Below are 23311 nucleotides of genomic sequence, written 5' to 3'. Positions count from 1 at the left end.
ATTAGGGGCTCTCCAAAGGCAACATGACACCTGCAGACCATGCCATCAAAGTCTGCATTCCAAAACGTCACTACTTCCCTTCCGAGCCCTGATGTGTGCCCATACAGTAGTTTTCTCCCACATATGAGGTATCAGCGTACTCAGGACAAATTGGACAACAACTTTTGGGGTCCAATTTCTCCTGTTACCCTTGGGAAAATAAAAAAAATTGGGGACTAATTGATCATGTTTGTGGAAAAAATACGATTTTTTTATTTTCATGCCTGGGCATTATAAACTTCTGTGAAGCCCTTGGGGGTTCAACGTGCTCACCACACATCTAGATAAGTTCCTTGGGGGGTCTAGTCTCCAAAATGGTGTCATTTGTTGGGGGTTTCTACTGTTTTGGTACATCAGGGGCTTTCCTAACGCGACATGGTGTCCGATCTCAATTCCAGCCAAAAACGTCAAATGGCGCTGCTTCCCTTCCGAGCTCTGCCATGCGCCCAAATAGTGGTTTACACCCACATGTGGGGTATCAGCGTACTCAGGATAAATTTCACAATATCATTTAGGGTCCTGTTACTTTTGGAAAAATAAGAATTGAGGGTGAAAAGATCATTTTTGTGGAAAAAATATGATTTTTTAATTGTACGGCTGTACGTTATAAACTTCTGTGAAGCCCTTGTGGGTTCAAAGTTCTCACCACATATCTAGATAAGTTCCTTGGGGGGTCTAGTTTCCAAAATGGGGTCACTTGGGGGGTTTCCACTGTTTAGGTACATCAGGGGATCTCCAAACGCGACATGGCGTCCGATCTGAATTCCAGCCAATTTTGCATTGAAAAAGTCAAACGGCGCTCCTTCCCTACTGAGGTCTGCCATGCGCCGAAACAGTGGTTCCCCCCCACATATCAGGTATCAGCGTACTCAGGACAAATTGCACAATAACTTTTGCAGTCCAATTTCTCCTGTTACCCTTGGTAAAATAAAGAAAATTGAACCTGAAATATTTTTTTTGTGAAAAAAAGTTAAATGTTCATTTTTTTTTTAATATTCAAAAAATTCCTGTGACGCACCTAAAGGGTTAATAAACTTCTTGAATGTGGTTTTAAGCATCTTAAGGGGTGCAGTTTTTAGAATGGTGTCACTTTTGGGTATTTTCTATCATATAGACCCCTCAAAGTGGCTTCAAATGTGAAGTGGTCCCTAAAAATAAAATGGTGTTGCAAAAATGAGAAATCGCTGGTCAATTTTTAACCCTTATAACTTCCTAACAAAAAAAAAATTTGGTTCCAAAATTGTGCTGATGTAAAGTAAACATGTGGGAAATGTTATGTATTAAGTTTTTTGTGTGCTGTATCGCTGTGATTTAAGGGCATAAAAATTCAAAGTTGGAAACTTGCGAAATTTTCAAAATTTTCGCCAAATTTCCGTTTTTTTCACAAATAAACGCAAGTTATTTGAATGCAATTTTACCACTAACATGAAGTACAATATGTCACGAGAAAACAATGTCAGAATCACCGGGATCCATGGAAGCGTTCCAGAGTTATGACCTCATAAAGGTACAGTGGTCAGAATTGTAAAAATTGGCCCGGGAGTTAACGTGCAAACCACCCTTGGTAGTGAAGGGGTTAAGAAGGCTGTTACACATTATTAAGCAGCCTACATTTTTTGTCAAAATGGGAAAGAAAAAGGATGTGTCGGCTGCTGAGAAGCAACAAATTGTGGAGTATTTAGGTCAAGGCATGACTACAATCAACATTGCCAAGACACTTCATCGTGATCATCGCACAATCAAGAAGTATGTAGCTGATTCCCAGCACACACGTGTGCGTGCTGATAAGGAAAAATTGAGGACTCTTTCCAACAGGCAATTGCGTCAGGTTAAAAGAGCAGCTGCAAAAATGCCTTGTCATAGCAGCAGACAAGTTTTTGAAGCTGCTGGTGCCTCCAACGTCCCCCGAACAACAAGATGCAGGGTCCTTCAGAGGTTTGCAGCTGTGCGTAAGCCATCCTGTCGACCACCTCTATCCACTGCACACAAGCAGAAAAGGCTCCAGTGGGCCAAACAATACATGAAGACTGACTTCCAAACTGTTTTGTTCACCGATGGGTGCCGTGCAATGCTCGATGGTCCAGAAGGATGGAGTGGAGGATGACTGGTTGATGGACACCCCATGAAAACATGGCTAAGGCGCCAACAAGGAGGAGGTGGAGTAATGTTTTGGGCTGGAATCATGGGGAGAGAGATTGTCGGCCCCTTTAATCTATGTGGAGTTTCTAACACAGCACTTCCTAGCATGGTTCAAGAGGAAGAACCGTGCTTTCCGCAGCAAGATCATTTTCATGCATGATAATGCACCGTCTCATGCTGCAAATAACACATCTGCATCTCTGGCTGCTATGGGAGGACAAACTTATGGTGTGGCCACCATCTTCCCCCTAACCTCAACCCCATTGAGAACCTCTGGAGCATCATCAAAAGGAGTGTCTATGATGGCGGGAGGCAGTTCACATCTAAGCAACAGCTCTGGGAGGGTATTCTGTCCACATGCAAAACAATTGAAGCACAAACCATCCAAAAACTGACAAATTCGGTCCTATGTGCAAATGTAACATCACCGAGAATAAAGTTTTGACTTGAAAACTGTTTGATTTCATTTTGTAATAAGCTGATAATTTCACAATTGACCATTTTTTTGTTCAAAATAAAAAGGTTGAAAACTTTGCTGTGCATAATAATTTGGAACATGCATTTTGAGTGTTTCTTATTTTTAAAAATATACTGTTTTCATAGGCAGTTTGTTCAAAAACATTGCAATTATACTAGAATATTAGATGACTGGAAAATAACAATGACTGCAATTCATATAGGTAATGTAGAGAAAATACGAGGAAATATTTTTTGCATAATAATTTGGAACACAGTGTAGCTTGTGGCTGGCATTCATAGGAAACTGATTTTTACTACATGCTGCAGTATATAGAATAAGCACATAAGTCCCCTAAGGAAACTAGAAAATAAAGAAAAGATTTTTAAATACACAGAAAATATAAAAATATATTAGGCTAGGTTCACACTGCATTTAACCAGCCCATTCAACGCATAGCGTTCATCTGTACTAGTGGTGATGGAGCCTCGGACGCTTCAGCCCGCGTCCGAGGCTCCGTCACTGAATGACGACACATGGCGAACGCATGCCGCTTTACGGCATGCGTGCCGATAAATGGGGGTCAATGGCAGCGTTAACGGACTGCGTTACACCGGGTTATGCAGCAGTGTAACGCAGTCTATCAAACGGACTGCCAAAACTAATGGGACCCCGGCCTTAAAAAAATAAATAAATAAATAATAAGATCACCCCTTTCCCTCCCCCCCATTAAAAAATAAATATATGTGGTGTGGTGTCAATGCTGAGAAGAATTGTGCATAAAAATCACCACTCTGCTGACTCCATAACTTCATAGCGCCAAGCCTCCTCTGGCATTAACATCAGCACCAAAGCTGTTCACCTTTACCATGTTATCACAATGAACAGCCTATCTTAAGGAATACTGATGGGCTACAGCCAATTATGGACCACTGACTTGTGTCACTTGAAATCTGCAGCCAATCATAGGACAGTTGGCTGCAGTGGTCAAGTCACACAACATCACATAATGCACCAGGATAAGCAGCACAGACATACCTGGGAAAGCACTGCTGTGAAAAGAGAGAAACCACTGTTTTACATGGGGCCCTGAATTGATTATGCTGGGGTTCTCCAGTAGTGAACAACCCCTTTAATGCTTTAACATACCAGACAAATACCATACCAGACAAATTTTGAAAAATATATGCTTGGAGAATTTAGGGATAAATTTTTATGCTTTTCTATGATTGTATACTAGTGCAGAAAGAAAGGTCCATAAGGGCATGGTTCGGTATGGAAATACGTCACTGGCCGCACGGCACACTAATCTCAACTCCAATGAACATCTTTAGGATAAACTAGTCTGAAGATTGCAAGACAGGACCTCTGGTCCAAGTTGGAAGCTGTTTTAGTTGCCAACGGGACTGGGGATGGTGAAACAAACTCCTAATGAATGCCTATGGATTTATAATGTTATGTCATATAAGGCTATGTGCACACGCTGCAGATTCATCTGCGTTTTTTCCGTGCGGATCCGCAGGTAAATCTGCGGATTATCCTGCGGCTTTGCCCTGCGGTTTCACACCTCTACTATGGTAAAGGTGTGAAACCGCTGCGGAAAACGCCCAAACAATTGACATACTGCAGTTTGTAAACCGCCCGGAAAAAAACGCACCGTGAGCACAGCGTTTTTGAAACCCCATAGGGTTTCATTGTACTGTACTATTTCAGCGGAACTGCTGCGTTTCCGCAGGGGCAAAACCGCTGCGGAAACGCAGCAGAATCTTCACCGTGTGCACACAGCCTAAGTTTCTATCAGTGTAATAAGTACATTTCCTAATAGGTTTGGCCATACAGTGTATTTGGGCATCTTCATATATAAAATGATGCACTTTGGGACCCAAACCACAAAGACAACCATTATTTAGATAATTTTGCTTCAAAATGATAAAATCACCCTGCTCGGGCCAATGCGGATATTCCAAAAGAGGTATCTTTTGCCTAAACTTCTCAGAGGGAATTATTAAGTAGATTTCTCTGCACAGCTGTCCTGAAGATAAACTGGTACTGAAGCAGCGTGGCTGCACTTCCCCCTCCTGCCTATAAGAACATTAGGATGCAGGCTCAGGCAGTCTTAATGTGCAGAAGACAGCAGATCCATCTATTTACTATAGTGGCTGCTGGCTCTCACAAAACACATATAGAGCAACTATGAAGCTACAGATAAGAACACCTGACCAGAGAAGGGGAAAGTGGCACTGGGTAGACATCTGAAGGGGTTTCTTACTTATCTAGAAAATTATGGTGTGTGCAAAATCCACTAACCTCCAGCAGAATATGATGAATTGTCTCATCAGCTTTGATGATAAGCTGCCGTAAAACCTTTTTCAGGCATCAGTGTTATAGGTTTGTTCTGGACGCTTTTTCAGTGGACAAAACAGTCACATTACACTCTACTAGCTATTGAACCTGTTCTATACCTGGGTGGTGAGAATTTTTAATTGGTACATTTTTGTGCTATGCTAACCCCTTTCCTACATTAGGCCTGTTTCACACTTCCGTTTTTGTGTCCGCCAAACGGATCCGTTTCCGTTTTTTTGACGGAAACTGATGCAGACGGATCCGTTTTTAAAAAACGGATCCGTTTTTTTGACGGATCCGCGGTAACCACTAATGGAAGTCTATGGGACAAAAAAACGGATCCTGCAAAAAAATGGCGGATCCGTTTTTTTACGGAAACCAACGGATTTTGACGGATTTGAAAAAACGGAAGTGTGAAACAGGCCTTAGATGTACTATTCCGTCCATGTGACCTGGGACCTAAGTCCCAAGGACAGAATAGTATGTCTTAGTGATCAGCGGCGCCCCCCGTGGGGAGCGCCACTGATCGCGGCCGGGTGTCAGCTTCTTATCACAGCTGACACCCGGCACTATGTGTCAGGGGCGGTCACGGACTGCCCCCGGCACGATAACCCCTGGCACACTGCGATCAAACACTATCGCAGTGCACCAGGGGTTTAGGGAAGCATCGACCAGGGAAGGGGCTCCCTCCATGCTTCCCTGAGACCCCCGCAGCAGCGCGATGTGAAGCGCTGCTGCGGGGGCCTCCTTCCCTGCAGGTCCCCGGATCCAATATGGCGGCGGGGACCTTCGGTGGCCTGCAGGGAGCCGGCTTCCTCACTGCCTGTAGAGCACAGGCATGAGGAAGCCTGTGCAGCACCTGTGTCAGATCGCTGATCTGTCACAGCGATCTGTCACATGACAGTGATGTCCCCCCTAAGAAAATGTAAAGATAATTTGTAAAAAAAAAAAAAAAAAAAAAATACAAGTCCACATATTTGGTATCGCCGCATCCGTAACTATCCGCCCTATAAAACTGTCCCATTAGTTAACCCCCTTAGCGAACCCCTAAAAAGTAATAAACGAAAAAATAATGCTTTATAATCATACTGCCAAACAAAAAGTGCAATAACGCGCGATCAAAAAGACGCATACAAATAACCATGGTACCGCTGAAAACGTCATCTTGTCCCGCAATAAAACGAGCCGCCACACAGCGTCATCAGCGAAAAAATAAAAGTTATAGCTCGCAGAATAAAGCTATGCAAAATTATTTTTTTTTTTATATAAAATTGATTTCATTGCATAAAAGCGCCAAAACATTAAAAAAAAAAAAAAAACTATATAAATGAGGTATCACTGTAACTCGAAGAATAAAACCGCTTTATCAATTTTACCACAGGTGCAATGGTGTAATCGCACCCCCCAAAAAATAAAAAATTCATGAACCGCTGGTTTTTGTTCATTCTGCGTCCCAAAAATCGGAATAAAAAGCGATCAAAAAATGTCACGTGCCCGAAAATGGTACCAATAGAAACGTCAACTCGTCCTGCAAAAAAATAAGACCTCACATGACTTGGTGGGTCAAAATATGGAAATATTATAGCTCTCAAAATGTGGTGATGCAAAAACTATTTTTACAATAAAAAGCGTCTTTTAGTGTGTGACAGCTGCCAAATATAAAAACCAGCTATAAATAGTAAATCAAACCCCCCTTTATCACCCCCTTAGTTAGGGAAAAATAATAAAATTTATTTATTTCTATGTTCCTATTAAGGTTAGGGCTAGGGTTAGGGGTGTGTTGTGGTTAGGGTTGGAGTTAGAATTGGGGGGTTTCCACTGTTTTGGTACATCAGGGGCTTTCCAAACGCGACATGGTGTCCGATCTCAATTCCAGCCAAAAAAGTCAAATGGCGCTGCTTCCCTTCCGAGCTCTGCCATGTACCCAAATAGTGGTTTACCCCCACATGTGGGGTATCAGCGTACTCAGGACAAATTGCACAATAAGAATAATAATAATAATTTTTATTTATATAGCGCCAACATATTCCGCAGCACTTTACAATTAAGCGGGGACATGTACAGACAATAAATTCAATACAAGTTAAGACAATTCAAACAGTGACATTAGGAGTGAGGTCCCTGCTAGCAAGTTTACATGCACAATAACTTTTGGGGTCCTGTTACCCTTGGGAAAATAAAAATTTGGGGTGAAAAGATCATTTTTGTGGGAAAAATATGAATTTTTAATTGTACGGCTGTACGTTATAAACTTCAGTGAAGCCCTTGGGGGTTCAGAGTGCTCACCACATATCTATATAAGTTCCTTGGGGGGTCTAGTTTCCAAAATGGGGTCACTTGTGGGGGGTTTACATTGTTTAGGCACATCAGGAGCTCTCCAAACGTGACATGGCATCCGATCTGAATTCCAGCCAATTTTGCAGTGAAAAAGTCAAACGGTGCTCCTTCCCTTCCGAGCTCTGCCATGCGCCCAAAAAGTGGTTCCCCCCACATATCAGGTATCAGCGTACTCAGGACAAATTGCACAATAACTTTTGCAGTCTAATTTTTCCTGTTACCCTTGGTAAAATAAAAAAATTGAACCTGAAGTAATTTTTTTTGTGAAAAAAAATGTTTTTTTTTGTTTTTTTTAAACATTCAAAAAATTCCTGTGAAGCACCTGAAGGATTAATAAACTTCTTGAATCTGGTTTTGAGTACCTTGAGGGGTGCAGTTTTTAGGGTATGTGCACACGCTGCGGATACGCAGCGGTTTTGGCCCTGCGGATCCGCAGCAGAATTAGCTGCGTTGTACAGTACCATTATATCTTATGGAAAATGGAAACCGCAGTGCAGACGGTGCAGAATTTTCCATGCGGTTTTTGCTGCGGTTTCCAATCCGCAGAAAGAATTGACACGTTATTCTTTTCTGCGGATTCCGCTGCAGTTTGCCATCTCCTCCATTGTAGAGATGAAAAACCGCAGGGCAAAACCGCAGGCTAATTCGCAGATAAACCGCAGGTCTTTTGACCTGCGGATTTTGCAAAATCCGCAGACCAATCCGCAGCATGTGCACATAACCTCAGAATAGTGTCACTTTTGGATATTTTCTAGCATATAGACCGCTCAAAGTGACTTCAAATGTGATGTGGTCCCTAAAAATAAAATGGTGTTGTAAAAATGAGAAATTGCTGGTCAACTTTTAACCCTTATAACTTCCTAACAAAAAATTTTGGTTCCCAAATTGTGCTGATGTAAAGTAAACATGTGGGAAATGTTACTTAAGTTTTTGTGTGCCATATCTCTGATTTAAGAGCATAAAAATTCAAAGTTGGAAAATTGCGAAATTTTCGCCAAATTTCCTTTTTTTCACAAATAAACGCAAGTTATATGAATGAAATTTTACCACTAACATGAAATACAATATGTCACGAGAAAACAATGTCAGAATCACCGGGATCCATGGAAGCGTTCCAGAGTTATTACATCATAAAGGGACAGCGGTTAAAATTGTAAAAATTGCAAACCACCCTTGGTAGTAAAGGGGTTAAAGGGAACATGTCACCAGAAATAACGCTGTTAACCTGCAGATATGTGGTTAATCTGCAGGTTAAAAGCATTTAAGGCAGGTGAATGCAGCGGGGATAGAATGAACTTTATTCCTGCCAGCATTCAGTTTCAGTCATGGGACGAGTAAAGTTCTGTCACCGCTCTGAAAAGGGTGGAGTCCCACAAAACAGGAGAAGGCTATAAGACGAAAGTAAAGCATTTTCAAGTTGCCCTCTCCTCAGTTCAAAATGTAATTAAGAAATAGCAGTTAACAAGAACAGTGGAGGTGAAGAAAAGGTCTGGAAAACCAAGCAAAATGTCAGTAAGAGCTGCTGGTAGGATTGCTAGAGAGGCAAATTAGCACCCTTGCTTGACTGCAAAAGACCTTCAGAAAGATTTGGCAGACTCTGGAGATGTGGTACATTACCCTACTGTTCAGAGACGCCTGCACAAATATGGTATTCATGCAGGAGTCATCAGAAGAAAACCTATCATGCATCCTCATCATAAAATTCAGAGTCAGAAGTATGAAAAACAACATCTAAACAAGTCTGATGCATTTTGGAAACAAGTCCTGTAGACCGATGTGTGTCATTTTTAACTTTAGGCCTTTTAGAGATCATTTCATCTTCAACTTGCTAAACTGTTCACAATAACAGTAATTTTGACCGGGGTGCCCAAACATTTACATGCCACTTTAAATGAGCTCTTCCACGCTATGGGGTAGACGTGGCCTGGAAGATAACTGCCTCCAGAGATTATTTTACATGAAGGACAAGTTACCAGTAGGGCTGTGGAGTCGGAACTCATTTTGGTGGAGTCGCTTTAAAATGGACCGACTCATAAAACACATAATAAATTGGGTACAGTAGTTCAATGCAGAAAGTGCTGAATATTTTTTCATAGGAATTTGGGAAAGTTATGAAATGTCCTATAAATGGCTGTTCTATTCCTGATCTAAGGCTACATTCACACACAGCGTTTTTCCTGCGTTTTTTGAGGATACGTTTTTCAGCTGCAAAAGCAGATCAGCTTTTTAAAAAACCACATTACCTGAAAGGTTTTTGAGCTCATAATGTTTTCAATAGCAAAAGCAGATTAGAAAAACGCCGTACAAACTGACATGCTCATTCAGCCCAAAAACGGATCCTCACAAAACAATGTGTCCGAATGTCATATCTTGAAACCCATTGACTTTGCTGGGATGCCCAGAGTCACTGCATTTTACTGCAAAAAACGGATCCGCAAAAACGCTGTGTGTGAATCATGGCCGTAGCCAGCGAGGGGCAGTGGGGCAACTGCTACCCCCCCACTAGAAGCAGGGGCACGCACCTATCAAAACTCACTCGTATGCTGCAGTGCTCCAGTCCTGCTCCGGCTCCAGACTTCAGGGGCAATTTCCCCTCCTCTGTCCTGTCTTCTGCTGTCTTCACTAGAGAGAGGAGGGGGAGGGGTGCCTGCCCTGCACAGGATCCAATTCCTGGGCCCCGAGCTGGAGAAAGTTTTGCACACGCTGCAGCTGGCAATAAGAAATATTCTGTAAGAGGGACATGCTGGAAATCTGATTGGAAAAGTGAGGAAATTGGTTATTGCCGTCAGAACCCCTAAAATAGATTCCATCTTGAAGAGACTTGCTGGGAAAGGGGCAATTGTCGATCAAGCCACTCGGTGGGGCAGCACTTATTTAATAATTGAGCGATTGCTTGAACTAAAACCGTTTCTTATAGATATGGCGAACCCTCAGGTAACCCTAAATGAAGGTAAATGGACACAAAAAACCGTGACTAAAAAATTCCAAGCTGAGGATTTAACTCCTGGCATTTTCATAAGGGAGTGGAAGAACTTGCTATTTTGCCTGTCCCAAAGAGGAGGTTAAATCGCAGATGGCATTTCTGCTTCAATGAAACGGAGAGAGACACAGCTATTGGAAAATAAAATTTTTCTTGCAGCTGTTTATGTGGACCCAAGTCATCGTATACTGCTTGATGATCAACAGCTTACTAAAGGAAAAGCTCTGACTGAGGTAGCACTTAGGATAAGTGGCCTACAGAACTGCCAGTCACAAGAGGACTTGAGTCCTGACAGTGCTACTGCTGCCATATCTTCATCCTCATCAGATGAGTTTGACTTTGACAAGTATTTGGATGACATGGCGCAGGCAAAGCGTTGCCACAAGGAAAAAGATTTCACTGTCTCCTATAGCAAGCAGATTGACCATATTTCAGAAAAATGTTTCACTTGCTCTCAAAGGAATAGAAAAATTCAACCGTTCATCAAAACTGACTGTGTATGAGGCAATTCCTTTATACCCGGAAATTGTTAAAGATGTTGCCCATATGGTTACGGCTTTGCCTCCAACCCAAGTTAGTGTAGAGAGGTTGTTCTCTAGCCTTAAAATTATTAGGTCAGATTTGAGGTCATCTATGGAGGCAATTCTACTTCTTAGAACAAATTCATAGACTGCACAAATGTTATTTAGTATGTTTTTGTTGAAAACTGTTTTTTGCCACTTACAGTTTATTACATAGTGTGTGTGTGTATATATATATATATATATATATATACACACATATACATACACACACACACACAATATACATATGTAATCGATAATTACATAGTGTATTACATATTTAGAATTTATTAGTTTGGGTTCTAAAGTTGTACTCCAATAAGTATATTATGTTTTATCTAAATATCTTGATTATTGTATCATAAAAATGATTAAATGTCTGATCTTCTCGTTGTACTATAATACATTTTTCACTTAAGTATAAGCAATATATGTGGGAGTCGGAGTCGTGGAGTCTGAGTCAGTGTAAGGGAAATTGAGGAGTCGAAGTCGCAGGTTTGGCTTACCGACTCCACAGCCCTGGTTAGGCCTGTTTCACACTTCCGTTTTTGACCATCAGTCAAAATCTGCCGTTTTTTTTCCCCCATTGATTTGCATTAACGGCAGATCTTGACGGATGGCCATCCGTTGGATCTGTTTTTTTGCGGATCCGTCAATTTTTTTGCGTCCGCCGAGATGCCTGGACGGACCATGCAACTTTTTTTTTGTTGCAGGATCCGCATTTTTATAGTGCGCATGCCCGGAGGAATGAAGTCAGCCGGAAATTTAACCCTGAAATCATTTATGGCGTACAGAAAAAAATTCTCTCTCTCTCCTCTTCCCGGGCAGCGGTTCCTTTAAAATTCTTCATTCATCGGATCCGTCAAAAAAAACGGTCCGGTGCCATCCGTTCACATCAGTTAGCAACGGATCCGCTTTCCGCCATTTTGGCGGATTTTAACTCACACAAAAAAACTCAAGTGTGAAACAGGCATTACCAGTGTGATACGTAATGGCCGCTCTCCCATAATCTCACTGCAGAACTGTGGGTGATTATACCTGACACATCTACAATTTCCTCTCAGATTCAGCTCCAGCTCACACAGGGCTGCAATATTGATGCAATACATCAGAGCTCAGAGAGATAAAAAAAAAAAAGTGTTTACAAGAAAACAAATTTAATTTCTCCTGTTCTGTGTTAGTTACTTTTCTCACACTGGTAACTCCCCCTTCATGTAAAATAAGCTTCGGAGGCAGAGTTATCTTACAGGCAGCATCTTTCCTATAGCCTGGAAGAGGTCATTTACATAAAGTGATAAAAGATTATCTACAAACAACAAGGCATCTAAAGCCCCCGTTACACACTGCGATATCGCTAGCAATATCGCTGTTATGTCACCGATTTTGTGACGTTGCAGCGATATTGCTAGCGATATCGCTGCATGTGATACTTACCTCCGACCCGCTCCCCCGCTGCTCATCGTTGGTCGCGCGAGAACGTCCTGGACCATTCCTCGTGGACACGGGCGGGAGGACGCGAGAATCGCTGCGTCTGACAGGTAAGTAACGACCGCCGCAATGTCGCTGGTGAGATCTGCCTTTGTGGCAGCTCACTAGCGACCACTTAGCGATGCACCAGCGAACCATATCGTTGTCGGGATCGCTGGTGCATCGCCAAGTGTAACGGTACCCTAATATGAGGCAGACATGTACCACTTCAGCAGTATACAACCTGTATGCCCATATTAATAGCTTAGATATGTGGTGACAGATTTCGTATTAGAAGGGCTCGCCTCTTAATGAATCAAGTGCCTCTTAAAAGTCAATTAGACAAGCGGGTATCGCCAGGGCTGTGGAGTCAGAGTCGTTGCTCATTTTGGTGGAGTCGGAATAAAATGGACCGACTCCGACTCCTAAAATATATAATAAATTGGGTACAGTAGTTCAATGCAGAATGTGCTGAATATCTTTTCATAGGAATTTGGGAAATGTCCTATAAATGACTGTTCTATTCCTGATCTAAGGCTACATTCACACAGCGTTTTTCCTGCGTTTTTGAGTATACGTTTTTCAGTTGCAAAACCAGATCAGCTTTTTAAAAAACGGCATCACCTGAAAGGTTTTTGAGCTCATAGCTAATGTTTTCAATAGCAAAAGCAGATTAGAAATCTGCTCTATCCATTTATCCATATCTGTCTGTCTATCCATATCATATCTGTACCAAAAAGAATGAAAGCCGGATAGCACACAGACTAATACTCCTTTTTGTTAGCACCAGTCAGGTACACCTCATAGCTGCCCAAAAGGACGCCCAGGACAGGCATTGCTCGTCTTCAGTAACACATCAACATCAATTGATAGTTGGAATAAATAGACAGCATTCACCACATCTTCTTAAGGTGCAGGCTTTATTTTCAAGTGTAGGGGTGTGCAGTATGAGGTTCTGCAGCAGCTGAGGTGTGCAGTATGAAATTCTGCATAACAGTATGAGGTTCTGCCCCCACCCCCCCCTAGGTTTGATCCTGGCTACGCCCATAGTGTGAATGTAGCCTGAGGATCTAGGCTTTATCTTAGCCGAGATAAGTCATAGTGTGTATATATATATATATATATATATATATATATATATATATATATATATATACACACATACATACATACAGTACAGACCAAGAGTTTGGACACACCTTCTCATTCAAAGCGTTTTCTTTATTTTCATGACTATGAAAATTGCAGATTCACTCTAAAGGCATCAAAACCATGAATTAACACATGTGGAATTATATAATTAACATAAAAGTGTGAAACAACTGAAAATACTGTATGTCTTATATTCTAGGTTCTTCAAAGGAGCCACCTTTTGCTTTGATTTCTGCTTTGCACACTCTTGGCATTCTCTTGATGAGCTTCACGAGGTAGTCACCGGAAATGGTTTTCACTTCACAGGTGTGCCCTGTCAGGTTTAATAAGTGGGATTTCGTGCCTTATAAATGAGGTTGGGACCATCAGTTGTGTTGTGCAGAAGTCTGGTGGATACACAGGTGATAGTCCTACTGAATAGACTGTTAGAATTTGTATTATGGCAAGAAAAAAGCAGCTGAGTAAAGAAAAACGAGTGGCCATCATTACTTTAAGAAATGAAGGTCAGTCAGTCCGAAAAATTGGGAAAACTTTGAAAGTGTCCCCAAGTGCAGTGGCAAAAAAACATCAAGCGCTACAAAAAAAAACTGGCTCACATGAGGAACGCCCCAGGAAAGGAAGACCAAGAGTTACCTCTGCTGCGGAGGATAAGTTCATCCGAGTCACCAGCCTCAAATCGCAGGTTAACAGCAGCTCAGATTAGAGACCAGGTCAATGCCACACAGAGTTCTAGCAGCAGACACATCTCTACAACAACTGTTAAGAGGAGACTTTGTGCAGCAGGCCTTCATGATAAAATAGCTGCTAGGAAACCACTGCTAAGGACAGGCAACAAGCAGAAGAGACTTGTTTGGGCTAAAGAACACAAGGAATGGACATTAGACCAGTGGAAATCTGTGCTTTGGTCTGAGGAGTCCAAATTTGAAATCTTTGGTTCCAACCACCATGTCTTTGTGCGACGCAGAAAAGGTGAACGGATGGACTCTACATGCCTGGTTCCCACCGTGAAGCATGGAGGAGGAGGTGAGATGGTGTGGGGGTGCTTTGCTGGTGACACTGTTGGGTATTTATTCAAAATTGAAGGCATACTGAACCAGCATGACTTCCACAGCATCTTGCAGCGGCATGCTACTCCATCCGGTTTGCGTTTAGTTGGACCATCATTTATTTTTCAACAGGACAATGACCCCAAACACACCTCCAGGCTGTGTAAGGGCTATTTGACCAAGAAGGAGAGTGATGGGGTGCTACGCCAGATGACCTGGCCTCCACTGTCACCAGACCTGAACCCAATCGAGATGGTTTGGGGTGAGCTGGACCGCAGAGTGAAGGCAAAAGGGCCAACAAGTGCAAAGCATCTCTGGGAATGCCTTCAAGACTGTTGGAAGACCATTTCCGGTGACTACCTCTTGAAGCTCATCAAGAGAATGCCAAGAGTGTGCAAAGCAGTAATCAAAGCAAAAGGTGGCTACTTTGAAGAACCTAGAATATAAGACTTATTTTCAGTTGTTTCACACTTTTTTGTTAATTATATAATTCCACATGTGTTAATTCATTGTTTTGATGCCTTCAGAGTGAATCTACAATTTTTTATAGTCATGAAAATAAAGAAAACTCTTTGAATGAGAAGGTGTGTCCAAACTTTGGTCTGTACCTTATGTATGTAATCGATATTATACAGCGTATTACATATTTACAATTTATTACAGTTTTTTGGGTTCTAAAGTTGTATTCCAATAAATAGATATTATGTTCTATCTAAATATCTTGATTACTGGATCATAGAAATGATTAAATGTCTGATGTTCATATAGTACCACAATAAATTTTTCACTTAAATATAAGCAATATATGTGGGAGTCGGAGTCGTGGAGTCGGAGTAAGGGAAATTGAGGAGTCGCAAGTTTGGCTTACCGACTCCACAGCCCTAAATTCGCCACCTCCCATCTCTAGCTATTTTGGTAGAAATTGACGAAAACTTTGCAAATGACTTTTAAAGTGTTTTTACGCCAGATTCCTGGTGTGATCACTATGATGAATAGGGTCCATAGTGCTAGGATTGCAGGGCTTTCCTTTAGTTTTTCAACTGCTGTCGCTCTATTGAACTGGATGTGGATCAATGAGGCGAAATAGTATACATATAAAGTCATGATAACAGCTCACATCATCGCTGCAGCCAATTACTGAGCTCAGGAGCTTGTGCCATGTACAACGGTAGAGCTAATATGTTCAGATGGGCAGCTGCGGGCTGCTGTTTTTTAGGCTGGGGGGGGTGGGACAAGATCAATGGCCCCTTACCAGTCTGAGAATAGGAGACCCCAGCTGTGAGTTTTGCCGGGTTGGTTCACAAACAGAGGGGGACCCCACTTTGAGTTTTTCATTCATTCATTCTCTCCTGCTTGCTGTTGCCGGCAGAGCAGGAGAGAATGACAGCCGCGTTCAGCACCAGCCGCCGGAGAACAGCGCTTACTGTAGCGCTTCTTCCCCGGCGGCCATCCTTGTGGTCCTGATGCGGCACACGGATGTACTACGTATCCACACGGACAGCTCCGGTACCAGAATTCTCTGGACTAGTGAGGGTGCCCTTAAAGGGGTTCTCTGGCCTTAGACTACAAGTCTGCAGTCATTCTTTGCGACTGCACACCTGTGAATTCTCACATTGGTGCACTGTGTGCTGTGAGGATTCTCCGGTACCAGCACGTGACTGCAAGCATGCAATTTGCATAAATGAGGTGACAGTGACTAGATGGGCTCAGCCTCACTGAATGCAGGTGTATTGAGCGAGGCTGATAAAGTCTAGTTGGAATGTCACCGTAAGGTCGGGATCACACGTGGGGTTTTTTAGCAGGCTTTCATATGTCTGGTAATGAGGACAGGAGAGGCTTCAATCAGGCCACTCTGCCATAAAGGCCCAACTGGTGGAGGGATGCAGTGATATTTGACTTTGTGGAACTTTCTCCCATCTCCCTACTGCATATGTGGGGCTCAGCCACAGTGATCTTGGGATTCATCTTTACCTCTCTCACCAAGGCTCTTCTCCCATGATTCCTCAGTTTGGCTGGATGGCCAGGTCTAGGAAGACTTCTGGTGGTCCCAAACTTCTTCCATTTAAGGATTATGGAGGCCACTGTGCTCTTAGGAACCTAGACCACTGCAGAAATTCTTTTGTAATCTTGGCCAGATCTGTGCCTTGCCACAATTCTGCCTTTGAGCTCCTTGACCAGTTCCTTTGACCTCATGATTCCCATTTGGTCTGACATGCACTGTGATCTGTGAGGTCTTATAAAGACCGGTGTGTGCCTTTACAAATCAAGTCCAACACAGCTGAACTCCAATGAAGGAGTAGAACCATCTCAAGGAGGATCACAAGGAAATGGGCAGCATGTGACTTAAATATGAGTGTCTGAGCAAAGGGTCTGAATACTTATGACCATGTGATATTTTAGTTTTTTTTTTAAATAAATTTGCAAAAATTTCTACATTTCTGATTTTTTTTCTGTCAAGATAGGGTGCAGAGTATACATTAATGAGAAAAAAATTAACTTTTTTGAATTTACCAAATGGCTGCAATGAAACAAAGAGTGAAAAATTTTAATGGGTCTGAATACTTTCCGTATCCACTGTATGTTGTATAATCCTGCAGTTACACTTTATAGTTCGGTCTCTAACTTCATACTAGCCTAACAGATGTACCGTATTTTTCGGACTACAAGAAGCACTTTTTTCCCAAAACTTTTGGGGGAAAATGGGGGTGCGTCTTATAGTCGGAATATTCTTACAAGTAGTGTGGCGGCAACAGGAATCGGAAGACAAGTTTTCAGCGCCGAGATCTCAATCTGAGCATGCACTGCCCCGGCGGCCATTTTCCCGGAGAGCACCACATCACAACAATGGATGTGCGGGGGTTCCAGGCTTTCAGAAAATGTTGGCGGAGCCCCCACACCTTTAGCACCGTCGAACCTTCGGCACCAGTCTGAGATGGCAGTCATATCGACGGACCAACGAACACCCCGTGACCACACTCCACTAGCGCTGCCGATCCTCCCCGTAAGCTGAATTCAGACTGTAAGACAGACCCCCATTTGACACATTAATTTTTTTTCCCCTATTTTCCTTCTGAAAATTTGGGGTGCGTCTTATGGTCCGGTGCATCTTATAGTCTGGAAAATACGGTAATTTAGCAGAAGAGTGAAAAAAATTAGAAACATGACCAGACAATAATGTACCTGAAGCAATGATTTGAGCAACTAGATAACCAGTTTTAACTTCTCAGGGACAATGTAATACATAATTACTTTATAACTGGTCACAATTAAACTATTGGTGACAGTGCCCTTGTACATCCTAAGCGGCTGAGATCTGTCAAGGCACGGATTTCACAAAATATTTGGACGTGTCCTATAGTACATGGAACAAGACGTTCGCAACTTACAGGAATAACAGGATTTGCAGGAATGTGGAGCCTTCATGGATGGACTAATTTATCCAGCACATTACACAGATGTTTGATCAGACTGAGATGTAGGAAATTTTAAATGACGTGAACATTGCAGGAAATAACTGGCCTCAGCCACTCTGTTTGCACATGAAAATATCACAGCTGAAGCCAATGATTGGCTGCAGTGGTCAGTTGACTAATAGACGAGTCAACACTGCAAAACAGTCTGCGACCATAGTGTGATTGTAGGGGCAAACAAATTCAAGGTGTAATCAATTGTATTATTACATTTTTAAAATTGTAAAATCCCATTTAGGTGTTTTACACTTTAAAGGAATTGTTGGTACACTTAACTCTTCTGTAAAATCAGGACAGGATAGCATTCGCTCCTTATCCACTTCATTGAGCCCCCTTAGTTCACCAGCTTCACTTTTTTTGACTTTTTTTTGTAAATATTAAGCACTACATACCAGAAACATTCTACAGGAATTTTTTTTTAGAAATGTCGAGGCATCAGAATTTAACACAAAGAAGTTAGGCCTTCTTCAGACATCCAATGTTCTCATGTACGAGAAAAACAGACCAATTATTTGATCAGAGGTTGATCAGAGTGTGGTCCGAGTCCCATCTGTTTTACTTATACGTAGAGAGAAAAAAAATAAAAGTTTCTCCACATTTTTCTGTCAGGCAAGGAAAATCAGACGGCACTCCGATATCATGTCAGTGTGGTACTTTTTTTTTTTTTTTTTTTTTAACGGAACCAATTTCCCAATCTAAACTATGATGAAAATTAGTCAGTTCTTACAGAACAAGAAAAAAAAAAAATGTCTGAGGGTCTACACTTTATGTTTACCAGTAGACTGTGTGGTGACTATAAGGCTGTGTGCACACGCTGCGGATTTTGCTGCGGTTCCGCAGCGGTTTTGGCCGCTGCGGTGTACAGTACCATGATTCCCTATGGGAATCAAAAAACGCAGTGCAGACGGTGCGGAATTTTCTGCGCGGATTATCTGCGGTTTTCAATCCGCAGAAAGAATTGACATGTCAATTCTTTCTGCGGATTCCGCTGCGGTTTGCCATCTCCTCCATTGAGGAGATGAAAAACCGCAGGGCAAAACCGCAGAGCAATACGCAGGTAAAACCGCAGGTATTTTGACCTGCGGTTTCTCCTGCGGATTTTACAAAATCCGCGCGGATGAATCCGCACCTAATCCGCAGCGTGTGCACACAGCCTAAAACCCCAACTTCCTTCTAATGTGTATGATTGAACGGATTGCTTATACATGCAATTTCAGGTCTTTAGCATGTGCTCAATTTTCCCTGGAAACTGTGGTGAAATCTAGAAACACACAAAGAAATCTTTGTTTGCGTATAAAAAGCAACATGGGTGAAAAACAATTATGAAATGTATCTATTTTGTTGCATAAAAGAATATTTATAGAAGGCCATTTTAAAAGGAAAAATGATGGTAACCTTAGCAAATATGGTAAATGAATCCTTGTGTTTCTCTTCAAATAGGGTTCTCGGTCTCCACAAGGCTAATCATCTATTAGACCACTAACTGGATTGTGCATTGCCAACAGCAGACAGCACATGCTGAGATTGTGGATAACAATTCAGACCAGTGAAAAGCTCCGCGCTGTGACCTACAATTACATTTTCTGCCCTTTACACAATATGCTCTTGGTAGACACTTTCTGATTAGGCATGGTTTAACACACTCCTTGCCTATATGACATTCAAAGCTTCACTTTTTTCTATAGTCACAGATTATTCTCATTCTGAATGCACTATGTTGAATAAAATTAAAATGTGGTTTTTTTTTTCCTCAGCAAGGAAACAAACAAATCTTCAGGAGACCTGACCTAGCCAGTAAGTGGAAGAGACACAAACTTGTAACCGCACCCACTCAATACAGCCAACAAATAGCAAGCAAAACAGGAGGGTGGCAGCAAACAAGCAGACCATCCCTAAAGGCCCTGGTGGTGGCGTGACGCAGTTAGGGTGCCCGATCTCCCCCTCCCTTTGACAACATCAGTCAGCTGCAAGTAATGCTAAGTGAATGGAAAAAACAATATTTCATTTCAGAAGCTACAGTCAGAGCCTCATGGCTGCAGAAAAACGGCACAGATGGAGACACAAATTATGCAGCCTGCCTGTCCATATACACAAAGAGCAAACAGGAAGGGAGCCAGTGACTTCTCTATATGGGACAGGATTTACATCTAATAGGTTGCTGATTAATCCCATAACAATAGGATGAGACAGGGAGGTAACCACAACCGATAGTAAACAGTAAGGTGTGGCTACAGGGAGGATGTTCCCCATAACAAATGTGAACCAATTTATATGAAGGCCAGTGAAATACAGCAACCAGGTTTATAGATATATTTTGGATGTGGTTTATATAGCAAAAATCAAACCTTATAAACAAACAAGTCCACGGCCTTCTGCACAAACAGAAAACACTGATAGAAAATCTAACATGTGTGAACCTAATCCTACTGATGGTCCTGTACCATCAGGAAGTGATCCTCATATTCAGATTATACTTCTCTGTGTATGACAGTGTGAGCACATCTGCAGCAGCGACCCAGAGCCTGACAGCTGCACCCAACAGGTGCCGAGCCACAGGCCACTGATGAAGACAACCCCTCTGTGTGACCACCGGAACTTGTGACAGGCCACCTCCTCAATTACAGGAGAGGACGCCACACTCAACAGATCAGTTACACATACCCATCATAAAAGGACAGGGGCACGTCACCCAAATATAGGACAGAACACCTGCCCCCCAGCAACTCCGATAATGGCACAGTAGAGCGCCCACCCCTCCCCCCAACAACTCTGGCAACGGCACAGTAGAACCCACCCCACGACGGCACAGTAAAGTGTGTGCACCGCCCCAACATTTCTGGTAACTGCACAGTAGAGAGACACCCCCCTTCCCCCACGCATTAACAACTCTGGTAACAGCACAAAAAAGATCCCCCAACAACTTTGGTAACTGCACAGCACACCCCCCTCAACAGCAACTCTGATAATGGCACAGTACTGCTACCACCCCCAACAACATTCCAGCACCCTCCCCAAAACTCCAGGAACGGCATATAGCATCATAATGAGCCCCTTGACAACTAAGGTAACAACATAGCACGCAAGATAGTGCCCCCCTGACAGCCCTAGGAATTGGCACACTATAGAGCCCCCTGACAGCCCTAGGAATGGCACACTATGGCGCCCCCTGACAGCCCTAGGAATGGCCCAGTATAGCAACTGCTGACAACCCTAGGAATGGCACACTATAGCGCCCCCTGACAGCCCTAGGAATGGCCCAGTATAGCACCTGCTGACAACCCTAGGAATGGCCCAGTATAGCGCCCCCAGACAACCCTAGGAATAGCCCAGTATAGCACCTGCTGACAACCCTAGGAATGGCATAATATAGCGCCCCCTGACAACCCCGGTAAAGGTGTAGTATACTGTCCGCTGACAACCTTAGGGATGGCACAGTACCCCACACTGCTCCCTCCGACACAGCACCTAATGGGAAGGTGTTCCTAAGAACTTGTGATAACTTCCCTGGTGCCCCCACACTGATCAGGGCAGAGGCCCGGCCAATATGGCCACCATAACAGAGGTCAGGCGCTGAGGCGTCCGGGGGGATGAACGGTGCGGCTGCGCCGCAGGTTAGATCCGGGGAGGCAGAGCGGCCGCCGGGGACGGCTGTTAGGGAGAGCCGGGTGATCGGCGGCCGGTGGGGGCGGCTTCCCGGGAGAGGCGCCGGCGGAGCAGCTGCCCACGGGCAGAGGGGGACGCCGCCGCCTCCCTGCCCACACAAGCACAGCCCTCCGGCCGCCACCGACTCATTCCCTGGCGCCAAAATGCGGCTCCCGCTCGCTGGCCCGGGCGTCGCTCGGCGGCACAGGCCTCCCAGTGTTTACGTCTCCGGACAGCGGGAAACCGGGCAGAGCCCAGAAGGGAAGGCCGCGTCCTCCACACTCCCCCCGCCGCTCTCTCCGCCTCCCCGGGCACCGCCGCTTCTCTGCTCAGGCCCCAACACCATCTCCGAGCGCCTCCACCACGCCGCAGCAACTCGGCTCCTCAACAACAAGGCCGCGGCGAGAAAACTTCCACACACGTAGCCGCCATTTTACAACTTACCTCGTCTCCCACACAGCGCGCCTCCCGGGGGAGGGCCTCGTCCCACTGCCGCCTCTTAATCCCAAATAAAAAGAGCCGTGCGCGGCCTCTAGACGGAAGACCACGGAAGGAGAAGCCCCGGAGCCCGGATCCAGGCCGACAAAATAAATAGGACGCGCTTTGGACGCGGCTCGCGCTTGGCTCGAGTTGTTCGCTCCTCGGCAGCTCGAAGTCGAATGAGGCGCGCAGGCGCCACCTGGTGGTCACAAGGGATCGGCCGGCTATTGCTGGGGCACAGCGCCACCTTCCGAGCAGACGGATGTGTTCAGGGGTTTAACTCTAGAGTTGCCAGGAAGAAGAAAAGTTTTGGTAAAAGCTGAGACAATCATGGAGGCGGAAATAAGGAGCTGTAGGAAAACCGTGTCTACAAGCTCCATGTGCTCTCTTGTGTTCTGCCAGATAGGAGGATGTCTGCATCACATGCAAAGAAATCGGACGAGTGCAATCTGATAAAAAATGGGGTACCACTCGGCCCAGTGTTACTCTAAGGCCTCATACTCACTGGCGATTAAATCAGACGATTGCACTCTGACCCATGTTAGAGAATGGGTGACATCTCACTTGCGATTTTTTTTCTCAGCCAAAATCGGTCTGAGAAAAAAAATTGCAGCATGCTGTAATTTGCAGCGATTTTTGACAATAGAAGTCAATGGGTGCGCTTAAAAAAACGGACCATCCATTTTCCATCCGGTTTTAATGGATACATCACCATTCTGTGGTATAGAACACTGTAAATGGTCCTGTAAATGACTGTAGAAAAAGAGTGGCTGGGAAAAAAAAACCGGATGGAAAAATAAAAAATCGCATGACACTGGCATAACACTCCACCCTTATTTCCAGTCCAGAAATCGGACCGTTTTTTTTAATCGCCAATGGGTATGAGGCCTAATAGGCAGTGCAGATTCGGCATGCTGAGAGAATCGGCTCGCACACATCCATACAAGTCTAGGTGAAACATCGTACTGCACTCGGCTATCACCCGAGTGCAGCGCGATTCTCCCAGACGCCGGCAATGGGCGAGATGGGGAACTGAATGTCTCCTCCGCACCTGTGCTGCGATTCTCCCATGCGAGAGGATCAGAGCACTGTCAGTCGGATCCCGCTTGCAGCAGAGCTGCATTCACTTATCGCATCCAATGTAATACCCTAGTGTGACTCCGGCCTAACGCGGGGATCCTTGGTAGTTAGAAGGC

The 23311-nt window shown here is 43.8% G+C and overlaps 1 protein-coding gene across 1 annotated transcript in view; it reads right to left on the bottom strand.

Annotated features, from left to right (window-relative positions):
• Positions 1 to 22332, bottom strand: part of STAG2 (STAG2 cohesin complex component) — a 195089-nt gene extending 172757 nt beyond the window's left edge. The window contains exon 1 of the mRNA XM_073547610.1: positions 22080 to 22332. The gene's annotated coding sequence lies outside the window, so the exon portion shown is untranslated. The remainder of the gene's footprint in view (positions 1 to 22079) is intronic.
• Positions 22333 to 23311: the final 979 nt, after the last annotated feature.

Source organism: Dendrobates tinctorius, unplaced genomic scaffold (assembly GCF_039654945.1).
Source record: "Dendrobates tinctorius isolate UK_male_01 unplaced genomic scaffold, ASM3965494v1 ptg000154l, whole genome shotgun sequence".
Taxonomy (NCBI): Eukaryota; Metazoa; Chordata; class Amphibia; order Anura; family Dendrobatidae; genus Dendrobates; species Dendrobates tinctorius.
This window is presented reverse-complemented; position numbering and strand designations above follow the sequence as displayed.